This window comes from Diadema antillarum, unplaced genomic scaffold, assembly GCF_040938485.1.
Source record: "Diadema antillarum isolate AM-2024a unplaced genomic scaffold, OU_Dant_1.0 scf00000112, whole genome shotgun sequence".
NCBI lineage: Eukaryota > Metazoa > Echinodermata > Echinoidea > Diadematoida > Diadematidae > Diadema > Diadema antillarum.
In genome coordinates this window covers 3,646,908-3,655,920 of record NW_027271001.1, presented here as the reverse complement: position 1 = coordinate 3,655,920, position 9,013 = coordinate 3,646,908, and the positions used below count along the sequence as shown (strand labels likewise).

Below are 9,013 nucleotides of genomic sequence, written 5' to 3'. Positions count from 1 at the left end.
GAAAATCATTACCTGAAAACCCTTGAAAATCATAATGGTGTAAACCACTGGCTTTCAAGATGTGGTTATTGTTCACAGATGTAATACACTGTACACCTGTTTCTCACGAGCCAAGACTGAAAATGGGGAACAAAGTCTATAAAGATGGCTCCTTTTTGGCTTCCTGCAAACAATTGGATTTTCCACTGCCATACAATGAAGTAGCTCAGTAAGTACCCTGGCAAGAATTCACACCAATGCCATCAATCACTGGCAGACAGGAACTTTAAAAAACTTTAATTATATCTGAACCTGAGAAATTAAAATGTATATACAGTATGCTTTTTCATATTTGTAAAGTTTTGACATCAATATCAACTTCATGATCATTTGAAGAAGTAATTTTATCAAAATTCATGGGCATGATATTTCATCATTCAATAACTAATGCAGGGATAACATACAGCATCACCAATCACATCAAATATACACTAGTACATTGTACCAGCAAATATGACTTATGAATTTTTGACTCACAGAGGCCCCAGCCCTTTTATTTCATACAATCTCTCATTTTCATTTTGTTTACATCCTGAACATTTTATCACGACAAGAAAATGGCAAATTAATGTCATTAGCAATGTTTTAACCAGTGCAGCTTAGCACAGCCAGCAGGGTTTCATATCGGAATAATCCTACAACTTATTCATATGACTTTTGACTCTTTTAACTGATCTGCATAATAACACTACACATATATTCTTTTGCCTTGATCATCGATGATGGAATTCCAAAATTTCAAATCCTCCACTCCCCTTTCGCCGAGAAATCAGCACCTCCTCTGATAGTTATCATGCAGGAGAACGTGCTAAATTTCTGTCTTCTGTCAAAAGTCTTGTACTGTGTGTTTTGTCATCTGACATAAACTACAAAAGTAATACCCTGACAGAACTATGTATTCACTGAAATGAAGGAGAAAGGGTGAAACCACATGCATCACATCTCCAATTTGACACCATGATAATCCTAAAAGTAACCTGCCTGGGTGCAATTTGTTCCTGAATTTCTGAATACTCAGTATGTGGTATTAAATGCTAGCATTCCCACATACTTGAAGTTCTATTGTCCACTCTTGAGATTATTTGGTGCCTTGCTGAAGCCAAGGATAAATTTCCCAGTTTCAATATTGCTACTGGGCTTTGGATCAAATCCAACAATCACCTTTCACTACATTAAAAAAAAAAAGTGTCATGAACTATCAAATTATCAGTGCCTCCATTGTTTTGGTACCATGTTTTTCAGTGACCATATCCTTGCTCATATGTCCACTAACACCTGAACTTTCAAGGTCAACACAAGCATGCAAAAATGCTACAAAACATTACCAACATGCTCCACTAACAGCTAGAATAGTTGCGACATACTTTCATACTTTTTCCATGTGTTCTGGACAAATTGAAAGGTGAGTTCCAGTCAGTCTTTAATGTGATCTTTTCCTGACAGAAATTAGAGGGGGATGCGTGTTGCAGACTTTAACTGGTTAGAATTCATGAAAGTGCTCTGTAAGTGGTGCTTCTAACTCGAGTGTCCAAGCAGGAGCGGACGGCCATTATCTCCTGAGAATCTTCTTCACATCCTTATCGGTCTTCACCAGTTTGTCGTCCACTCGCTCTACTTTGCCCGTGATCCTGTCAATGTCATCATTCTGTCTCTCCAGCTCATCGTTCAGACCCAGGGCGAGACCCTTCAGTCGACTGAGGCCACTTCCGATATCGTCTAGATGAGCGAAACAAGAAGACAGTGACAGACAGACAGACAAACACATGCAGAAATCATAACAATTTGAAAGGATGGATGAAGAGAAAAACAAGTACACACAGACACACTCTGGCCCTAAATCATACAAATACAGCATAATCTGAAATCAAATCCAAATCTTTAATCTACTGTATATGCCATATTTTTTGCAAGGGTCTGATTTTCACAACATTTGCGAGTCAGATGATGATCGTTAATTTAACAACATGCTAAAATATATAAACTCTGATGCTGAAATGAATACAAATGTGCATGCTTACATTTCTCTGTTCATTACTGTACCATGTACTGTACTCTACTCTTGCAAATTTAAGCACTTGCAAAACTGTCTCAATTCTTGAAAAATTAAATTCGCTAAATATATGCCGTATACAGTGCACTCCCATTAAAACGAAGACAGTTATAACAACATTCCGATTACAAGGAAGTAAAAATTCGATATAACGAAAGAAAACTGCCGGACTCAAGGACTTCATTATAATGGGAGTCCACTGTTGCAGATGCACAGTTCACATAGCATTCATTTTTGGATGCGTGTTGCCCTGTTGCTCACATTAAACTTCACATCTGCATAATCCATGCTCTGAATTTAAACACTTCCATCGTGAATTTATTCATTGGTGTCAAACATTAATCTTCACTGAACAAACAAGTGGGGTTTGCATTTTTGGCTTTTAAACATTTAATCCTCTACCAGACTTGATTTTATGCATTCCTTTTTTGTTTCCAACATATTGTTCACATTTTTAGCAGATATGTTGCAGTGGTACTTTCTAGCTGGTTGCATCAATTTGCAAAGAATTGGTACAAAAATAACATCACACAAATAGCTTCTCTTTTTTATAGATATTTGTATCATACACATTCAGAAATATTGTCATCAAGAATCAGAAACAAGTGGAGTTCACTTAAAAGTGGCTCATTGCATTCATGTTGATATAGGCCACTCTTACACAAATAGAAGCCACAATAATATGTGACCTGCTATGTAACAAAAGGATCTGAAAGTCAAGGGGGGGAGGACAATTTTCTGAAAATGGCATGACATTATTCCCTTACTCTTCTACTCTAATTTCATATCGATAGCACAACTCATAGAAGTATACTTGGTTGCGGAGATATTGATGATTTTATTAGCACATGTCAAGTGGTTGTGGAAATCAGAGTTTCAAGAAACACGCCTTCAAAGTTTTCGATCCGACGCTATCATGATCAAGGGGAGGCGAGACAGTTTTCACCGCTTGACAATAAAAGGTATGCTCCTAGCGACCTTGGCAATGTTCATTCAAGCTTAGCGCCAGCGGTCTACGCACAACTAATCAGTAATCAGAATGCCACACACTGACCAATAAGATCACTCCCTCATCGCAAGGGGCGGAGTCTAGCTGCGGCGCTAAATCCAGATCTTCGGACACGATTCTGTTACGTTGAAAGTCCGAAAGTCATGGCCCAGGAAAATGCTGATTTCTTGCCTTTCCTTTGATCATTTAGTTTTGAAATTTCAGCAGATGATAGACAAAACATTAGACTACAAAATTATGCCAAAAACAGAAATCTGATTGTTTTGACCAATTTTGATGATGCGCCTTCAAACTCATTTTTCTTGGCTCAGCCGTCAGCGACTTTAGGATCCTTTTGTTGTAGTGGGTCACATATGTTTGGCTACTCGGTTAGTCCCCCCCCCCCCCCCAAAAAAAAAAAAAAAAAATATGAAAGGGGGCTTGTAGTGCACTAAAAATTGTGCTGAAGCCTTTTTTCCCCTTTTTTCCTTTGCTTGTCAGATGATGAAACCCAGAAGTGGCAGGAGAAACCAAAGCCTTTTTCTTCTTTACTTGCCAGTTGATTAAATCTGGAAGTGGTCCACTTTTTCAAATTCTGAACATTCCCATAAAAAATTCTAGTTATGGGCCTATTGTATGTTCTCACCAAGGTTGCTATTGAGCTGATTGTCAAAGTCCCTCATGTGGCTGGAAGATTGCCAAACATCAGCAGTCTGCCCACTCGACTCTTCCCAAAGCCGGATGTGCCGAATCCGCCACCACCACCACCGCCGCGGGACGATGATGTACCCCAGGAGCCAGCGTTCGTTGACCTGGAAGCCCGACCCCTCTGATCTGGAGGGCAGGGTGGTCTGTGTTCTCCCTCCTCATCTCCTCCTCTGCGTCCACCCTCTCCATGTGCTGGGCCAGCTTGCTGGGGCCCTGGGCCTTGGCGCGTCTGGTTGGGCGGCTTGGACTTGCTGAAGTAGTTGGCGATGCCACCAAAGATTGACTTCATCCCTTAATCAATGCAAATAGCCCACATTGTATGGTTAGTATGAATTGGAACCATCACCAGCTCTCAGGCCAAAGCATGGAATTCTAGTGGATCACAGGGAGTGAGATAAGTCACACAGCGATAACTTTAACACAAAAAAGAAAAGAAAAAGAAAAGATGCCGCAAAAAAGACTATATGGCTACATTGTATGGAGAGCAACATGAACTTGTTCTACATTGGATTTTTGTAAAAACTGTCTACTCTATTGTGTTCTTATGTACATACAGCATATTAACAAGACACTGACATGATAAGCCTTTACATACTGGAGGCACTGGGGCATTTTGCGAAAACAATAACTTTTCTACATTGGATTTTTGTAAAAATTGTCTACTCAACTGTGTTGGACAGCAGAAGACACAGCAAAATCGTGAAATCGGCCCCATCGCAGTGCGTGTGCATCCGTGCGTTAGCAAGCAAGGTTAGGTTAGGTTTAGGTTTAGGGTTGTATTATGGTTAAATTAGTCGAGGGACATTAGGAAGTCTTTCCAAGATTATAGGGAGAAAGAAAAGAATGAACACAGGAAAAAACAGGAGAAAGGAAGGACGAAAGATGCTGTATCAATCTCGCATAAACGTCCTAAATGCTGTTTGGTGGGGCTGCATTCACGAGTATAAATACTGTGGAAGAAAGCCCCACCGCCGTGCTTAGGTACCGATGACCACGATGCGTCGATGGGGCTGAATTCACGAGTCTAACACAACAGGCAAGCCGCCGTAATATTAGTACGGACATGCAGTGGTGAGGCCAGAGGGGGAGGCCTATTTCACGAGTATGCCAAAGACACTGACATAACCTTTATATATATATATTAGCATTGCTCTGGGGCTTTTACCATGTTCAAAGCATTTGCAGAACTACGTGTCGTGTACATGACATTACAGAAGAACTGGGGATAAACTTGTCAACACATGCCTGCTGTACATGTACTGCCACTCATTGCTGTTATAAACTGACAGTAACAACACTAGCTGCTACACTGACTAATTTTAATTACAGAGTAATTTACTCACGACTTAATTATTGTATGAGTAGTCTAGACCACTTACATGACTTAGTTTTGAATTACTACGTATACGGCCCTTCTTTAGCATAGATATCGTTTGGATCAAACCTACCGCAGCTGTTTCATTGCCAACTTGTTCCGCTTCGTACATCAGCCCCATCGAGCGGTGTGTGCTGTCTAACATGTTCTGTTTCCGTCTCTCCAGCTCCATTTGCTTACTCTGGACACCGAAACCATAGTCCTTGTTCGGATCATAATCAGTTGTGTCCTTTCCCAGATCATCCCAGTCATTCCATGTGTTCCCTGCTCCACCTCCACCGGCACTTTCGTCGTCAAAAAATGGATTACTGCTGGACATTTTGACTTTGTTCAAGATTACTTCGCCTCCCTTCCTCGCACAGTATCAAATGCACTGACTGGCTTACAGGTACATACAATTTACACGCAAAATACACCCACCACCTGGCACCACATCACTGGACGTGGATTACTCAGATCACAACAATCAATGACCGAATATAGTCTCTTTCAAGTTTCTTCTTTATTATCATCATCGTTCATTGTCATCATCAATGACTTGCTGAGCTTGTTATCTGTATAAATTGAAAACTTATCCTTTCCGGCTATTGGGGAAAAGAAGAAGGTTTGAATGACATTGTATATCGCTGATATTATCTTATTTTGAGGATAGAACTTTATTTAGTGTACAATTCACACATTGAGTAGGTTTTATCAAAAAATGGCCTGCATGTAAACTTGAGACGTAACTTCAGGGTCAACCGCAATGGAGGCCAATTATATTCATCTTTTCCATTTAATCATACCTATATAAAGTCACATTGTGTGAATTCTGTGTTTGTACAGCAAAACTTATTTTGTTCATTTTGCACATGATACTGCAGTATAGGAATATGTTAGGTTTGTTTTTGTTTTGTTTTGTTTTGTTTTTACCACAACTGTATCAACAACACTTTACTGAGAATATAAAAGAAAACGTCCAGGAAAAGGCTATGAAATTATCTCCGTGTCGTAAGTTTCGAAGAATGAGGCTATCATCATGTGAGTTGAGGGATGTGGTTCCAGCAAACATAGGCCTAAAAAGTATTGTTGTTCATTTTTTTTTTGCGCTCGTGAATTCATGATTTCAGATAAATCATATCATTTCTTTTCTGTTTCCTCAGATTTTTATATGTTGTCTCTTCCTTTTCTTCTCATCTCACTGACGATGACACTTTCTTATTTCTCTGTCATTGAATTGATTTCCTTTATGTGCCATCATAAATTTACTAACTGAAACTACGCAATGGTAATTTTCACTTGTATATTTCATCTTGCTTTTGTGGTGACTTTTCTTTTCTCGAAGAGTGCATTAAGTGGATTCAAATTCTGCCTTCACGAGTTTTGTTGAGCAGATTAAACTGAATCCTCGTTTTTTCTACACGTACCTGTTCTTTGTTGCACGATCATTTTTCTCTCTCTATATTATATCTCTCCCTATCTCTGACGAATTTTTAAAGTTTTGGTGATGGAACCGCTCGATGAGGAGACTACTAGATGTTATGATGTCATGTGTGCACAACAATATGAATCATAACAATGGATCACATTGTGTTTTATTAAAGGAAACCCAAACCGAAAGAGAAATGAAGATTGAGTGAAACCAACATTATTAGGAGAACACATCATTAAAAGTTTGAAGAAAATCGGACAATCGATGCAACCAAAGTTATGAATTTTTAAAGTTTTGCTGTTGGAACGACTGCTGGATGACAGACCACTTAGAGGTATAATGGCGTTTGTCACCAGCTTGCCCCATTGCAGGACTTATCTGATATGTGAAGTATTTAGCTTCTTTTTTTTTAGTTAATTTTATGCAAAGTATAATGATAATATTAATATGATGCAGATGAAGGCGCTAATATTCAAAAGTGAATGACGCACCTCAAACACAACAACAACAACGTCACATTATGATATGTGGACAACAACACAAAGAAAAATATAACGGGAATTCCTAAAAAATTCTCTGTTCTATACTAACCGCTCTCAGAAAGCAGGGGGATAATTGCTACCTTTAGCATAAGGATAATGTCAGTATCAAGTTGATGAAATGAACTTTCATGAAAAATGAATTTCGTGAAAAAAAACACAATTCTTTATATTGTTATCCACACATATACTTGTTGTTTTGGTTTTAATGGCGTGTATCACTCAAGATTGAGTATTTACGTCATGATCTCTAGTAGTCTCCTCATCCAGCGGTTCCAACACCAAAACTTTCAGAATTTTGGCATCGATTGTCCGATTTTCCTCAAACTTTCATTGACTTAATGTTGCTGCTTTCACTCAATCCACATTACATCATTTTCTCTTTGGATTTGGATTTTCTTTTATATGTTGCTGCTTTCGCTCAATCCACATTGCTCTTTGGGTTTTGGTTTCCTGTTAGATAGAAGTTTCTTGCAGCCGCTCATGATAGGCCTAAAGTTTTGATATCCTATGAAATGAAAGTGATGAAAATAGTTGTAGGTGGTTGAAAAGACTGACATTTCTAATAGCCTACCTCCCCAATGAATGTGCAGCTTATTTTGTCATCCGTTTATTTGACACACAAAGGGCCTAATCAGTGGTTGTTTTTTTTTTAATTCAGTATCATTTTGCATCGACTTTGATAATTTCAGGTAGGCCTAATAACAGTTTACTGAGCATTAATATCTTAAGAGGGAGTCGCAGTTGCTAACTCTTGATGATTTGAACAAAAGAATGTATGGCTAGCCCTCGTAAATGTGCACATTAAAGACAGCAGTCTGGTCGAGGATTGAGCTTTTAACGTTTTGCGAGATATTCAGAAACCACTCTATGAGACAGAGACTCCAACCCCAAGCACCTTCTGATCTGGAGATTCTCCCGCCCGAAACCCCTAGCAAACGGGAGACTCCAAGTTGATGTGTGCGAAGCGCGAAGTTCCTAGGATTCTAGATGTTCTCTGGTGCTATCTTGTAGACTAAGGCTTATTTTTTCAACATACGATAAAAATAAGTAAGAAAGCCTTTCCACCGGGAGACACAGAGCCAGGGCGGGAGAAATCAAATCTCAAACGGGAGAACGGGAGATTGTGCAAAAATTGGTTTTCGGCGGGAGATCTCCCGTCGAAAACGGGAGAGTTGGAGTCTCTGTATGAGATGTCAAAGAGCATGCAATTTTAAGGGGTATCAAAAGTTTATTTGATGAAAATCGGTTTTGAAGTGGCTGAGATATCCAAAAACAAGGTGAAACAATATCCTAATACAGTTGTGGCATGTAGTCTTTTATTATTATCACCTTTTTTTTATATCTCATCCATTTGAAAACCAATTTTCATCAAATGAACGTTGAATCCTTCTTAGAATTACACGCTCTTTCATATTTCATAAGAGGTTTCTCATTATCTCACTTAGGAATGTAAAAAACATAAATCCCCACCTCAACCAGTACTGTTATACAGCCCCTTTAATTATCTTCCTCATGAAAACAAATCATATGAAACTTTCAAATTCTTTGTGATATATTCGTGAAGAACGAACAATGACCGAATTCAATGTACAGTATGTGCATTTTTTGTTTTCAGTGCAAAAACGTCGAAATGTAAAAGGACATACACATGTGATAAGATATACCACTCCATGGATATACTAGCAATGCACTGAGTGCTCCTACGCCGTAGTTTTGTTTGTTGTTGGTTTGGGTTAGTTTTATTCGGGAAAAAAAAAAAAATCGGCCGATCCTCCATTGCACAATGCTAGTGTGATGTGGATTTTCTCCAAACACAATCGCTGCATGTACGTCCAGAGCCCGCCCTCATAAGTTGATCTTTAACGCAACCTCATTTACATACAGACGACAACACTACTGA

At 38.9% G+C, this 9,013-nt stretch overlaps 1 pseudogene; it reads right to left on the bottom strand.

The window, feature by feature from the left end:
• Positions 1-671: 671 nt before the first annotated feature.
• LOC139719627 (synaptosomal-associated protein 29-like) lies at positions 672-5,522 on the bottom strand (annotated as a pseudogene).
• Positions 5,523-9,013: the final 3,491 nt, after the last annotated feature.